Source organism: Microcebus murinus, chromosome 1, assembly GCF_040939455.1.
Source record: "Microcebus murinus isolate Inina chromosome 1, M.murinus_Inina_mat1.0, whole genome shotgun sequence".
Classification (NCBI taxonomy): Eukaryota; Metazoa; Chordata; class Mammalia; order Primates; family Cheirogaleidae; genus Microcebus; species Microcebus murinus.
The window spans coordinates 142067346-142083644 of record NC_134104.1 but is presented as its reverse complement, the minus strand read 5'-3'; positions in this window follow the sequence as shown (position 1 = coordinate 142083644).

Sequence of the window (16299 nt, the reverse complement as noted above, 5' to 3'; positions counted from 1 at the left end):
CTACAAACAATCAGAACATTCAGGAGCACTTTCAGATAATAAAATCGATGAATAATGATAAGTTTTCTTCTGTAAGTACCATGGCTCTCTATTTACTTAAATCTTCTATGTATAAGTGTGTGTGAGTATGTGTGTGTTTACTTCAGCATAATTTTTACATTGTCTTCCTGCAAATCCTGCCTATTGCTTGTTAAATGTATACAAAAATATTTTATGTATACTTGATTGCTAAATGTATAACTTGTATTGATTTTATTTTTAAGAAAATGCATTTTGGCCAGGCGCCGTGGCTCACGCCTGTAATCCTAGCACTCTAGGAGGCCGAGGCTGGCGGATTGCTTGAGGTCAGGAGTTCGAAACCAGACTGAGCAAAAGCGAGACACCGTCTCTACTATAAATAGAAAAAAATTAATTAAAAACTAATATATATAGAAAAAATCAGCTAGGCATGGTGGCACATGCCTGTAGTCCTAGCTACTCGGGAGGCTAAGGCAGTAGAATCGCTTGAGCCCAGGAGTTTGCTGTGAGTTAGGCTGACGCCAGGGCACTCACTCTAGCCTGGGCAACAAAGCGAGACTCTGTCTCAAAAAAAAAAAAAAAAGAAAAAAAAAGAAAATGCATTTTTAAAATTTTTGTAGACAATAATTTGATCTTTTATGATACATGAACATGGTTAATTATATTCATTAATGGCTTAGTCAGAATACAACTGCAGATAGTAGAAAACAATACTATGACTTTATACAGAAAGATATTAAAAAGCAGGAGTTCAGCTCCAGGTTGGCCCTCCAGACCTGTCTGGAACAATTATGCACAACTGATTAATCTATATAGCTGCTACATTAGCCATACAAGGAAGCTGGAGAATTAGGAAACCTCTGTTTCCCCTGCGTCCTACATCATCACACCATTTTATCAAGGTTCTTGGAATCAGGTAGCTGCTTCCACACCTGTTGGCTTAAGAAAATCATCATTTATGCTGAGCTCTGGATAAGAGACAGCCACCTCCATAATTGTTGGTCTTGTCAACCAAATCCACAGCAGCATGTCTGTCTCTCTATAGGGAGTGTATAATATGTAGATATTTAGCTGTTTATCCTCTTCAATACAGCCACGATCGCCCTAAGCAAGGTGGCATATATCTTGAATGAACCAACTCACCATCTTTGCTATATTTTTTAACAGTGAACCATATTTGCACACTTTCATTGGGATCATGCTACATTTTATTTTAAAAATATACTGAATTATAATTTTTGCATGTGTTTTTGAAAGTTTTACCTTAATATTCATAAGTAAAATTGGTTCATATTATTCCATATTGTTGCCCTCTTTGTAAAGTTTTGAGTATCAGTTGTTTAAAATAATTTTGAAAGTATCATCTAATAGTCTTAAAATCTCCTCCTACTCTTAGTTTTATATTGGTTTCTCTTTATCCTTCACATATTTTTTTTGTTATGATTTGTAAGTATGATGGTACTTGTCCATCTTTTTACATTTAACATTTTTGGTTCATGTGGTTTTAAATATGTTTATTGCATGTAATACATACTGGAAATTGTTTTTTTTTAATGAGATCTGAGCCTTTAATCCTTTCAATAGATTAAAATTTATATTATTTATTTAGATTAACAGAATTGGTCTCTCTATTGTCTTCTGTAGCTTTTTTCTTGTTAATGCTTTCTGTCTTTTATTGTGTGAATATATATATTTTTAGGATACATGGGATATGTGTGTTTGTGTGTGATTTTCTTTTTATATTTTAAAAAATCTGCAGTCTCCTTATGTTTTTTTAAGTGGTTAAGTTTACTTGTTATGTTATATTTAACTCTCTGTATCATCTTTGCTCGATATAGTTATAGACTTCCTGTTATGGCAGGTGAAAAAAAATAACATCTCCTATCACCTATCCTATTCATTTTAGCCCATCATGTTTATTATTATTGTTATTACTAGTGTATTTCTAAGATTGATCCTTCTATTGATGTACTCTATAACTGTAGGAGTATCTAAATTAGGCAGAAGCTATTGGTTGACTTCTTAAAAATTTGTAAGAAAATATGCAAATGAATCGTTTCATTCGATTGTCTATTTGTGATCTTTTTGACTTTTGATTATACGCATTTATGGAAATAAACTTTCCTCTCAGAACTGCTTTAGCTGTGTTCCAGAGGATTTATGACTTGTCTCTCCATTGTCATTTTTTTCATAGAATTTTTTTATTTCCATCTTGACTTCTTCATTTATGAAGTGATCATTTAGAAGGAGGTTGCTTAATTTCCATGTTTTTGTGTAGAAATGTGAATTTCTGTTAGGGTTGATTTCTAGTTTTATTCCACTGTGATCTGAGAAGATACATGGTATGATTTCTATTTTTTTAAATTTCTTGATGCTTACTTTGTGTCCTAAGATATGGTCAATCTTAGAGTATGTCCCATGAGCTGATGAGAAGAACATATATTCAGTGGATTTTTGGGTAGAATGTCCTGTAAATGTCAGTCAGACGCAATTATTCTAGACTTTTGTTTAAGTCCATTATTTCTATATTAATTTTCTGTTTGGAGGATCTGTCCTGTGCCGTCAGTGGGGTGTTGAAATCTCTGGTGATTATGGAGTTGCTGTTAATCAATTTGCTTAGATCTAGTAAAGTTTGCTTTATGAATCTGGGTGCACCTAAGTTGGGTGCATATATATTTAAAATTGTTATCTCTTCTTGTTGAACTGTGCCCTTCACCATTATATAATGACCCTCTTTGTCTTTCACTACTTTTGTTGGTTTAAAAACTAAATCATCTGAGATTACAACTGCCATGCCAGCCTTCTTTTGGCTTCCACTTGCTTGGAATACTGATCTCCACCCCTTTACTTTTAGTCTATATGCATCCTAGCAGGTTAGATGTGTTTCCTGAAGACAGCATATACATAATCTAATGAAACCACTCAAAGAGCTGGAAATAGAAGAACAGACAAACCCCAAACCCAACAGAAGAAGTGAAATCAACAAGATCAAATCAGAACTAAATGAAATTGAAAACAGGGAAGCTATACAGGAGATTAATAAAACAAAAAAATTGGTTCTTTGAAAAAATAAACAAAATTGACACACCATTGGCTAGGCTAAGGAGAAGCAGAAAAGAGAAATCTCTAATAAGCTCCATCAGGAGCAAAAAAGGAGATATCAAACTGATCCCAAGGAGATACAAGATATAATTTACGAATACTACAAAAATCTTTATGCATACAAACTGGAAAATGTGGAGGAAATGGACAAATTTCTAGAAACACACAGCCTCCGTAGGCTCAACCAGGAAGAAATAGAATTCCTGAACAGACCAATCTCAAGAGCTGAAATAGAAACAGCAATTAAAAATCTCCCTAAAAAGAAAAGTCCTGGTCCAGATGGTTTCACACTGGAATTTTACCACACTTACAAAGAAGAACTGGTGCCTATCTTGCAGAAATTATTCCACAACATTGAGAAGAATGGAAACCTCGCCGACACCTTTTATGAAGTGAATATTACTCTGATACCCAAACCAGGAAAGGATGCAACAAAAAAAGAAAACTGCAGACCAATATCCCTAATGAATACAGATGCAAAATTTTTCAACAAAATCCTAGCTAACCAAATCCAGACGCTTATCAAAAAAATAATCCATCACGACCAAGTGGGCTTCATCCCAGGGATGTAGGGATGGTTCAACATACGAAAATCTATAAATGCAATTCACCACATAAACAGAAGCAAAAACAAAGACCACATGATTCTCTCAATAGATGCAGAAAAAGCTTTTGACAAAATTCAACACCCTTTCATGATATGAACACTTAAAAAAATAGGCATAGAAGGGACATACCTAAAAATGATACAAGCCATATATGACAGACCCATAGCCAACATCATACTGAATGCGGAAAAATTGAAATCATTTCCACTTAGAACTGGAACCAGACAAGGCTTCCCACTATCTCCACTTCTGTTCAACATAGTGCTGGAAGTCCTGGCTACAGCAATCAGACAGGAAAGTGGAATTAAAGGTATCCAAATTGGGGCAGAAGAGATCAAACTTTCATTGTTTGCTGATGATATGGTATTATATTTAGAAAACCCCAAAGATTCAACCAAAAAACTCCTGGAACTGATAAATGAATTTAGTAAAGTCTCAGGACACAAAATCAATACACAGAAATCAGAGGCATTCATATATGCCAACAACAATCAAATTGAGAACCAAATCAAAGGCTCAATTCCCTTCACAATAGCAACAAAGAAATTAAAGTATCTAGGAGTATACTTATCCAAGGAGGTAAAAGACCTCTACAGGGAGAACTATGAAACACTAAGGAAGGAAATAGCAGAAGATGTAAACAGATGGAAATCCATACCATGCTCATGGGTCAGCAGACTCAACATCATTAAAATGTCTATACTACCCAAACTGATCTACAGATTCAATGCAATACCTAATAAAATCCCATCAGCATTCTTCACAGATATATAAAAAATAATTTTACACTTCGTACGGAACCAAACAAGACCCCGAATATCAAAAGCAATTCTAGGCAACAAAAACAAAATGGGAGGTATTAAAATGCCAGATATCAAACTATACTACAAAGCTGTAGTAATTAAATCAATATGGTATTGGCACAAAAATAGGAATATTGACCAGTGGAACAGATCTGAGAATCCTGATATAAAACCATCCTCATATAGCCATCTAATCTTTGACAAAGCAGACAAAAACATATGCTGGGGAAAAGAATCCCTTTTCAATACATGTTGCTGGGAAAACTTGATAGCCACTTGTAGAAGGCTAAAGCAGGACCCACATCTTTCACCTCTCACAAAAATCAACACACGCTGGATAACAGACTTAAACCTAAGGTATGAAACTATTAGAATTCTAGGGGAAAATGTTGGAAACACTCTCCTAGACATCGGCATAGGCAAAGAATTTATGAACAAGACCCCAAAGGCAATCACAGCAGCAACAAAAATAAATAAATGGGACATGATCAAACTAAAAAGCTCTGGATAGTCAAAGAAATTTTCATGAAAGTAAACAGACAACCTACAAAATGAAAATTTTTGCATCCTACATATCTGATAAAGGCCTGATAATTTTCGCATCCTACGTATCTGATAAAGGCCTGATAACTAGAATATACTTAGAATTCAGGAAAATCAGCAAGAAAAAATCAAATAGCCCTATCAAAAAGTGGGCAAAGGACTTGAACAGAAACTTTTCTAAAGAAGACAGAAGAATGGCCAACAAACATATGAAAAAATGCTCAACATCTCTAATCATCAGGGAAAGGCAAATGAAAACCACAATGAGATATCACTTAACTCCAGTGAGAATGGCCTTTATCAAAAAGTCCCCAAACAAATAAATGCTAGCATGGATGCGGAAAGAGAGGAACACTTCTACACTGCTGGTGGGACTGCAAACTAGTTCAACCTCTGTGGAAAGCAATATGGGGATACCTTAAAGCAATACAAGTTTATCTAACATTTGATCCAGCAATCCCATTACTGGGTATCTACCTTAAAGATCCAATGACACTCTACAAAAAGGACACCTGCACTCGAATGTTTACAGCAGCACAATTCATAATTGCAAGGCTGTGGAAACAGCCCAAGTGCCCATCAATCCAAGAGTGGATTAATAAAATGTGGTATATGTATACTATGGAGTACTATTCAGCTCTAAGAAACAATGGTGATATAGCACATCTATATTTTCCTGGTTAGAGCTGGAACCCATACTACTAAGTGAAGTATCCCAAGAATGGAAAAACAAGCACCACATATACTCATTAGCAAACTGGTATTAACTGAGTAGCACCTAAGTGGACACATAGGAACTACAGTAATAGGGTATTGGGCAGGTTGGAGGGGGAGGGGGGTGGGTGTATACATACATAATGAGTGAGATGTGCACCATCTGAGGCATGGTCACGCTGGAAACTCAGACTTACGGTGGGGGGAGGAGAGGAAAGGGCATTTTTTGAAACCTTAAAATTTGTACCCCCATAATATGCCAAAATAAAAAAAAATGTTTGGGCGATGGTCACGCTTGAAGATCTGACTCGAGCTTCAAGCTCGAGGGGGGAGGGGGAAAATGGGCAATATACATAACCTTAACATTTGTATCCCCATAATATGCTGAAATTAAAAAATATTATATAAAAAAAGAAAATATGCTAATGCTACCTCACAACTTCCTCTATCATCCACCTCCAGGTTTTGTGTTTCTCATTTTTACTTTTATATTCTCAGAGTTCCTAACATTTACTTCATGTAACCACATCCCCAAAAGGAATTTAGTCTTTGTTCTATATTTGACTGAATTCAATGCTGTCAGTTCTGTTTCCATGCTTTCACCTTTCATATCCAGTTTAAGTATCTTTCATTGTCAAGCTCTTTTCACAATAACATTTGCATTCTTTTCCAATAGAATAAATGACAAAAAATATGCCTGAGTAATATGCAAAAGGAAAACTTCAAATTTCCAGCACATATGAAAAAAATGCTTCATATTGCTAATAATCAATGGACTACCATCTAACACACTATGATAACATTATTCTTCCCCTATGGTGATGGAGTCTGATAGTTGCCTACCCCATATCTACTCTGCTTTCCCTCTATACCAAAAAGAAAAAATCTTGCTTTTGGGTTGAGTATTTTGTCATTGAGAAAAAAAATCTGTCCATTTCCCAATCCCACTTGCAACTGAGTATAGTCACATGGGGTCTGGCCAATGAGATGTAATTGGAAGTTTCATATAGAATTTCCAGGAGTGCTCCTAAAAGAAAGTCAAGTTAGCTGGAAGGGAATAATTTTTGTCTCTGTTTTTCCTTCTTCTAAATTCTAAGGCATAAGTGATGGCTCTAGTAAACTTCTTTGTGTAATAACTTACCTTGAAGTATGGGAGCCAAGTACTAAGATTGCAAAAATAATGACAGGGATTGGGGAAACTCAACATATAATGAACTATCTCTTTCCCAATCTCCCACACTTTAGAGGGAAATAAAATTTTACATTGTTTTATCCAATAAATTTGTGCATTTATGTTGTGTGCAACTGAACTGACTTTTATTGACAAGATTTTTAAAATGTCCTGGCAAGAATGTGGGGAAAATAGTCCAGCTCTGTATGGAGAGTAAAAGTAAAACTCAGTGAGAAATTTTGAACCATATATGGAAAGCCCACTGACCTAATAATTTTACTCCCAGGAAAACGATGCAATAGGTTATGTTTCTTCTATACAGTTAAATATTCTGAGTGCAATTTAGTTTTTTTCAAATGTCCTGAAATGAACATTCAAAACTATTTTATATAGTGTAGAATAACCTTGTTTAAAAAAAAAAAAACATAAAAATCTGATAAGAATGAGAAAGAGAGAGAGAGAGGTGAGAGAGAGAGATCATAGGGTAAACTATAAGAGCAAATAAATAAAAGTCTTAAGGAGAAATTAACAAAGCCATGATTGACTAAATATAGAAATAATGAATGCTGGAGACTAATTGAATACATTCACAGTAGAGGTTCTGACAGAGAAGGGCTGGGGTATTTGATCTGATTCAGTCCCAGAAGACCACTGTGAAATGGAGGAGTGACTTTGACAGCAAAGCTGAGAAGCTGTGTTCCTCCTTCACAGCACCTTTCAGTGTGACAGTTACAGGAGGAGAGAAAGCATCTGTCCAGGCATTCGAGCTCACTTTTCTGAGAAAGTTCTTTGGATGATTATAGGTGTTCTGCTGTTTATCACTTACTGAGTTTGCAGGACATATGGGTAAACAGTAATTTACTTGTATTGCCTAGCTCTAAAATACAAGTGAAAATGATGATTCTCTTATTAAAGAGCAATAAAGGTACCTTGTTAGGTATAAATCTTACCACTGGGTAATTTTAAATGTCAAAGTTTATAAATATAGCATATATGGCATCACTGGGCGGGAAAAGACATTTGCAGGTACCCAGGTGGACGGGGCTCAGGCAGACTCTCACCTCTGCGATAGACCCAGAACGGGGCGAGCAAGGGGGTATGCTGGGCTGGGCTGGGCTAGGGTCCAGACTGTGAGAAACTCAAACATTAATGAGTGCCCCTCAGGGACCAAAGGGTCACAGGTGCAAATAGGGAATTGATGGCAAGAAGAGGAAGCAATAGAGAGCATATCACTACTGCAGCGTGGAAAGTTATTGAAATATGGGAGGGTTGTGTGGGAACAGCAAAAAAGGATAGATTTGTGTTCAAATATATGCAGATTACAATCCTGGGGATAACACTTTGGGTGTCCAGAGCGTGTTTCTTATCCTGTAGGATCCTTACCTACTCATTTGTGAAGTTATAATAAAGCCAAGGTCATAGTATTGTTTAAAAGTGAAATGAGACACCTATGTGAAGCACTGTAGAGGATGTATTTCCTTCCCCATCTCATATCATTTTTTTTTCTAGCATTTACTCTAGTCATTACTCTAATAAGCAGCATTACACAGTAGCTTAACTGAGCACCTTGCCTCAGCTCGGCACATGTCACTGACCTTCTTCCTCAGTGTCCTCTGACACACAGAACATGAAGTCCCTTGTAGCAACCTTCCAGCCACTCATATTTGCAGAAGTCCTATAGTCAACCCTTAACCAATAGGGGAAGGGAATTATTGGATAAATGCTCTGCTTATGTCTTCTGAGGTGAAAACTTTGGAGGCCTACTCTAGATTTTGGAAGTTTCAATCTAATATTTTGTCCCTGAAATGCTCTCCTGTCCTGCTTCACACTTACTCTCAGTCATTCACTCTTGTTCCCTGGGGTCACTTCCCAGACTACATTATCTGCCCAGGAGCCCCTGGCTCAAGCTCTGTGTCTAGATGAAACTTAAGCTAAGACAAGTCTCTAGACAAGCATGTACTAAGTACTTTGAACATCAATGCCTTAACTTTGGAACTCTGCATTCTTTAAAAACAAATCCCATATCCCACCTAAGCTGCTCTCTTCTGCCTTGGGTTGGTGGTCTGTGAAATGTGGGATGTGAACCACTAACTATACTCTTCAGCTCTAAGACCTTGTGCATCAAGTCACCCATTAATAGCTATCTTTATCTATATTTATGAAAAGCCAGCATCAGGTATTTGGAAGTTGTAAGGCAAGTTTACCACTCATGTATTCATTCATTCACATTCAATAAGCCATTTAAAAACATTTTGGTATTTATGCCATAATAACTAACATAAAAATTCTTAAGAGTCTTTTTATCACTTAGAACACTAGCAAAATTACCAAAACTAGCTTTCCCAGGAAGATGTGCCCAATCTCCCACCTTGGTACATACATATCGTTTTTCTTGGGTATGCTTCTTAAGACAACTTTCATTTTGCATCATAATTATAGGCTCAAGTGGCTGATTCTTCAAGTAGTCTGTGATCAATTCAAGGGCAAGTATCATGATTTATTAATCTCTGCATCCCAACATCCAGGCCAGTGCCTGGAAATTAGTATCAATCTCAATACCATGTTGACTTGTCATCAGATTCTTCATAGAAGCTCCTTCAAAGTTATTCTATTTAAGTATACACCTTTCCATTCCTCTTTTCAATAGTTCACATAGCATCTAGAGTGATCTTTATAAAATATGTATCTGATCATGATTGTTTTCCTGCTTAAAAATCTTCAATGAGTTCCCATGATTTTTTATAATGAAATTTAAGCCATGGTTTACGAGATCCTTTCTGATATGGCCTTTGCAAGCCTTTCCAACCTTATTGCTTGCCATTTCTCTCCAAACCCTCTTTCTGCACCAAATGCATAACTGTGTAATAAAAACAATATAAGTACTTACAAGTACTATAAGAATGGCTCCTGTTATCTTAGCTGAAACACGAGTGTTTGTGGACACTAACATGAGATGAATAGAAAAGAATAAAGGAAGGTCATATTAAATGAAGGGCAGTTCCTTCACTAGAGGCTCTAGTATTACAATCTAAGCCAATAGGCAGGGGAAATCATGATAGGACTTAAAACAAGGAAAGATGATCTAGAACAGTGGTTCTCAAACCTTGCTATGTACCAGAATCATCTGGAGGGCATGGCCTAGTTTCTGACTCACTATTTGCATTTCCCACAAGTTTCCAGGTGGTGCTGATGCACTACTCTTTGAGAACTACTGATTTAGAGTAATATGCAGAGAAATATTGGAGAAAGATTTTCCAAGCAGATATGCTATATAGAGAGTCATAAAAGGAGAGGGGAGGGGACTGATGGTTTGCTGTGGGACTGTGTACAACAAATGTTATATAAAGCAATTATGGCCTAGGACAAGGTTGTGGCAGGAGGCTGAAGAAAAGTTTACATTCAATTATTGCAGAAAAAATATTGGTAGACAAATGGAGTTTGAATTGGGAATGGTTGGTAGATAGCTAAGAGATGCCAAACTGGTCCAAGATAGCTCCAAGTATATGAACAATATTATTTCACACATTCTGCAAGTATGAGTGCTTACTATGTGTCATGGCAATTCTAAGAGCACGGGATATGAAAATGAGGAGATATAGCCCATATCATTGAGAAGAAAAAAACCTTTGCCTTTGCTGAGCCACATTTTTCTGTGATGGGCTAGATGCTTCCTATGCATTGAATCATTTCAATTTAATAGCCATGCTGTGATTGGATAGTGTTAGTTTAGTCTTACTTTGTGAGCCTTCTTCTTTTAAGGAGTTTAGCTTTAAATGTCAGAGCAATTCCCTACAATCAGTGAAGATGAATGATATAATCAAAGCAGCAGATGCCTGGAAATGATTCTGAAGTGGTGGTTTTGCCCACCCTCCACCCTTCACCTCAAATGCCCTGCTCCCTATTCTCTGCCTGTCAGGGTTCATCCCAGTTTCACTACCTCTGCACAGCTTCTTCTGATCCCTGACCTCCAAGGGAACAGAGAGTCTCCTACTTCTGAAGCCCTATAGTGGCCAGTTTGTGTGCCTCTTGTGTCCCTTAGCTTACTCAACCATGCCTGTTTATAAGCTTGCTTATCCCTCAGAAGAGCTCTGTTTCCCCTCTAGAATTGGACCATGCATGTTGCATAAAAGAAGTGTCCATACAATATATGATGAAATGAATGGAACTGAACTGTTCCACAACAAACTATTGAAGATGTGGCAATATTTATTCACCAATATGATTTTATTCATTTAACTACATTAGATAATAGAGATAATGGTAGCTTCCCAAGAAGTACACTTTTCAATGAGAGAAAATTATACCATATGAATTTTTGACAATTAACAGCTTTTTCAGTTCACAATGTTAATTTGATTATTGAAAAGGTAGAATTATTAAATTTCAAGTTAATTTGAATTATCAAAAGGGTGAAATTATTTTTTTCCAGCCAGTAGCACATCAAAAGTTTGAAAATCCAGATGGTATTATGTTCCTTATTCTCAGAAGTGCATTTTGAAAATGTTTCATAGAATCTGATAGAATGTCAAAATGTTCAAGAGATTAGCACATGTTTAGTAGTTGTGACCCGATCTATTTCACTGCTTTCGCTTTATTTTGGGGGATCGAAAGATTTTTAAGATGTTAATAAAAAATAATGCTCTATTCAAAGCTTACTTTTGACCTACAGAGCAGCAATTTGTTTGAATCATTTTGGGGCTATTTTTGTAAGCCAGAACATACCCTCTGGCTGAATTTAATAGGTAGTAAAGAACACCTTCCTTCATTTTAATTTTTCAGTGTAAATTACTGCAAGGAAATTAGATAGCAAGTAGTACCAGTGGTAAGGAAGATTAATTCCATTATATTAAAAAGTTTGGTCGTCAAGAAATCCCACTCCAAATCCTGAAGCAGACACTATTCAGCTAGTACTAATGACTGCCTGCTACCAATCCTTCTTTACAACATGGTGGGATGGTGACAAATGCCGTCAGCCACAGTGGGATGGTTGTAGTCAAATAACTCACACACCGGGTCACAAATGCATTTCCTTATTTTTTTATATCCTTCCATCTTTCTTTCTTTCTCAAATCTTCTTTATCTTTCTTTCTTTTCCTTCTTCACCTTGCGAATCTCAATTTAAGTTTTATTTTTCCCATGTCTTACTCTAAGTCTGTACCCAAATGTAAATTTCATTACCCATCTTTCCATCCATCTTTTCGATGCTCCCAGCCTAGTGGATGTGATTGGAACAAGCTCACACATGAGAAGAAGAGCCCTCTCTGTGCCCTTCAGACTGATTGCTGCCTGACAGCATGGGCTGGGCAGCAGTATCTCTGTATTTCTGAAGTAGAATGGCAAGGACCAGATCAGGAAGTCCTCATAAACCAATCTACAGATGGTTGTTTATCCTCTGAGTGCCAGATAAACCAGTGAATATTGTTAAACAAGCTGATGGCATGATCAGATTTATATTTAGAAATTTCATTATATTAGTAGTATTCAAATAAATTGTTGTAGTGACAAGCAGGGAGATGTAGGAATACTATTTAAAATACCTTTGTATTAAAGAGGGAAGAAGTATCAAGTTTTTGAACTGAGGCAATAGCAGTGAAGATGAGGAAATGTGAGGCATGACTTGCTGATTTTTGGGTTGGCTGGATGAGAACGAAAGAAAGCACAGGACTATGTGCATGAAATCACTGGAGAAATAGGGACAGGGGACCCTGAGGTTCCCATAGAATCAGACTACAAAAATGGCCCTAGGCTGTAGTTTCCCAACCAAGTATAAACTATGTTCATGCCATATAAGTAATGATCAGGCAAGGCTACTCTAAGACCATGTCTAAAATAAAGCAGAATCAAGGTTACTTTATAACCACAAAAATAGCTAAGTGTCTCCCTTGTCCAACTGACAGAATAGCCACTCTTCTTTGCCAATGGTGACTTAGGGAGGCCTCACGTGAATCATCATGCTTGGTAGGTAAAAATTACCGGAATATACAATCATTTACTTGCCTTCTGACAAAACACAATTCAGAATTAATCCCTATGGTGCCTCTAGTATGAATTTCCTGATCCACAGCAAGCTAAATAAAGCTAAGCCTGCTTGGCTACAGGTGTGTTTCTTATTGCCTGGTCTCTGCTGGTTAGGCATCAATAAGAACACCCAGCAGGAGATTCTTAGGAAGCTGCAGAATATGTGTGCAAGGAACTCATTCGGGAGAGCTCAAGTGAAGACAGAGATGTTGGAGTTATCAATAAATATATAGATGGCCTTTAACACCAAGGAATCTAGTGAGATTTCTTACAGAGACCACAGACAGAAGGGGCCTGATGGGGTCCCTTGAGTCTCAGATAACAAGGATGGGCAGAGGAGAGGTAATCAAAAAGAATTCTAAAAGGTGATCAATGTAAGACACACAAGAAAAGAGACTGTTCTAAAAAAGAGGTAGTCCTTCATAAAATGTCAAATGACACAGAGGGAGGGAAATGAGAATTAAAATACATCTAATCAATAAATCAATTAAGAGATCAGTTCAACAACTCAGAGAAAAATGATTATGACCAAACTGGCTCATTTAAAGATATTACTTGGACTGTCCTAATATGGAGAGTGAGAAACCAGCAAATGTTTGAATGCTCCTTTTATTCAAATGAACAATAAGATCCATGCATAAGGCTGACTAAAGTAGCCATGATTTAATTGATGCTCCAAATTTCAGACTTAAAGTCTTATAAAAAGCCCAGCATCTCAGCTTCTACAGTCTTTGATTGTCCTGTCACAAACACTGTGACTTAATAAGGTAGTTATTTAAAAGCAAACAGGTTATTTGTGACAAGTAACCTCTTAACCACTTATCATAGTAATAGAAGTAGGTTTAGGCAGATCCAGTAACATTTTAGAAGGAAAAAAGTATTTACAATGATAGTGAGAGCCCCTGAAAATGTGCTGAGGGCTTTGACAGTAGGTTTGCATAGATTATCTTTAGTCTTCAGAACATCCCAATAAAGTAGGGTCCATTTTTTTTAGTTCTCAAAAGAGGACATTGATAGCTATAAAAGTTAAGTACTTTGATGAAATTTAGTTGTTTAGGAAGCTAGGATTTGACTCCAGAGCCTATGGTTTTTCCTTTGCTCTTTGCAGGAAGGGGAAGGGAGATGTGGATGGATCCTGCAGTGCAGATATTTGTCTACCAGTGTGAGGGACTTGGCTAGTATGGAGAATGTCATTGCTTAAGAAATGAGATCAGGTGGCACGAATGACAAGAGAAGAAGACACACTATGCAATAGGGTTGTAAATGCCCCAGGTGCACAACCCATATCTTATTCATTCCTATTTGTCAGCACCAAGTACAGTGTCTAGTACAAAATAGATGCCCAGTTTATAAATTAAACTTAACTGAGGGCACAACCTGCTTGCAACACTATGAAAAAGCCTCTTATTCTTGATCCAACTTTTGCCAAAGTGCACCCAGTGAAAAAATTAGAATTCTCTTCTCCTCCCTCTGGAGTTAGCTAGTACCAAAGTGCAAGTAAATTCAAAACAATGATTTCAGTTAAAGGTCAACAGCCTTGGTAGCATGGATTGTTCAGCTTGGCTGAGTTCTCTGGCAATATTGATTATGGAGTTCAGCCTCTCATCTGGAAGAAACAGGCCCAGAGTTGGGTTCCTAGGTCCCCCAGGTAGCATCAGGAAAGAGACTTAGGTGTCAGAACACTGTGTCTCCTTTTTCTTTCTCTCTGGGCTGCTTCTGAGGTAGGCTATCACTGAGAACAGGATGTGTTATATCTTGTTTTAGAAAGTCCTTCCCCAAGATATGTGGGGGCATTTTGTTCCTGTAAAATTTCACATGGGCTTCTTCTCCTCTTTTTTAATTCCACAAACTGGAATCTGTGGTCAATCGATGCGATGGAAAATGTTCCAAGAAACTTAATTCTTCTGCAATGAAGTCACTGATTGAAGATAACAATCAGATATTGAAAATGCCCAACCCTTTTCAGGGATCTTAAGACTGCAGAGATTAAAGGCATCAGAAAGGAAAATGGTGTGTGTGGAAGCATTGGGAAGTTCTGCTTGGACCTTCAACTCTGAGGAGTGTCATTGAACAAAAGCCCCATCTGATATGCTCTGAAATCCATCATGTGTTTGTACCAAAGACACTGCTCCAACAGATGGCTCCCAGCCATTAACTGAGTGCAGAGATACTAAGGTAGGCCACTGTGGGAGCTGTAGAGCTCCTCTGACATTGACTTTGGCTTTAAGGACCTTTTGACAGCTTTGCTGAACTTTCCTTAAAACTGCAGGGAAGTCTAGTACATTCCCGCTCAATCTTCCTTCTTTCCTTCCCTCTCTCTTTCATGCTGGATAAGACTGCATCATGGCTGAGGCACTCCTTGCCTCTGCTGTCCCTCACTGCATTGTCTCTCACAGGTGTTTCCCTAATAAATGTCTTGTATATCTAATCCCATCTGGATACCTACTTCTCTGAGGACCTGAACTAGCACATGGAGCATTCCTGATACCAAGTGCACTTTGTGCCTCTTCATTTTCCCAGATACTTTGTCATCCAGCTTCTCTTAAGTCATCATCATGGAGACTGTCACTACATTGAAGGAGAGTCATTCCATTGTTGCACACATCTAATTTCTGAGTCAACATCACTTTCATATTAAGTCCAAATTGGCCTCCTCTCTGTAACTGCCATTTATTGGATATACAAGATTCTTCCTTTTTTTATATTTTTTTGTTTATGTGGACAACTTATTGAATCTCTACCACATGCCTTGTCCTGGGATGGCACTTTAAATACATTATCTCATTTAATGTATGTCCCATAGAGTCCAGTTGGTAGTACATCTGCTTTATAGGAGAGAGAAAAATGAAGCTCAAAAAAGTTAGGTCAAAGGACATACAGTATGTAAGTGGCAGAGTCCAACTTCAAACCCATGTCTATCTCTCTGAAACATCATGTTAGCCATGCTTTTAGACTGAGTTCTGATTCTTGAAGCTAAAGCTCCAGGTATCTGTATAGCCAGGACTCCCAGAGAGCCTGTGTTCTTTGTCCTTTATAAGTATGTGTAACCTCCAAGAGGAGTCTAATCATGTTTTATTGGAACAATGATGTCTGATATCAAAATAATTAGAAGCCTCCCTGCTGCTGCTAGCCACACTCTTAAGCCAGAAGTCAAAAGATGGCCAGAGAAAGTAGATGGAGTGATTCCAACTATAGAATTATAGGGGTCACTGATACCCACAGAGCAATTTTCTCTGAAAGGCAAAATAATCAAAGAGGAGGATTCCTTGCAAGAATTAAATTTTTTCATCCCATAAATATTTATTGAGTATTAGTTTATATG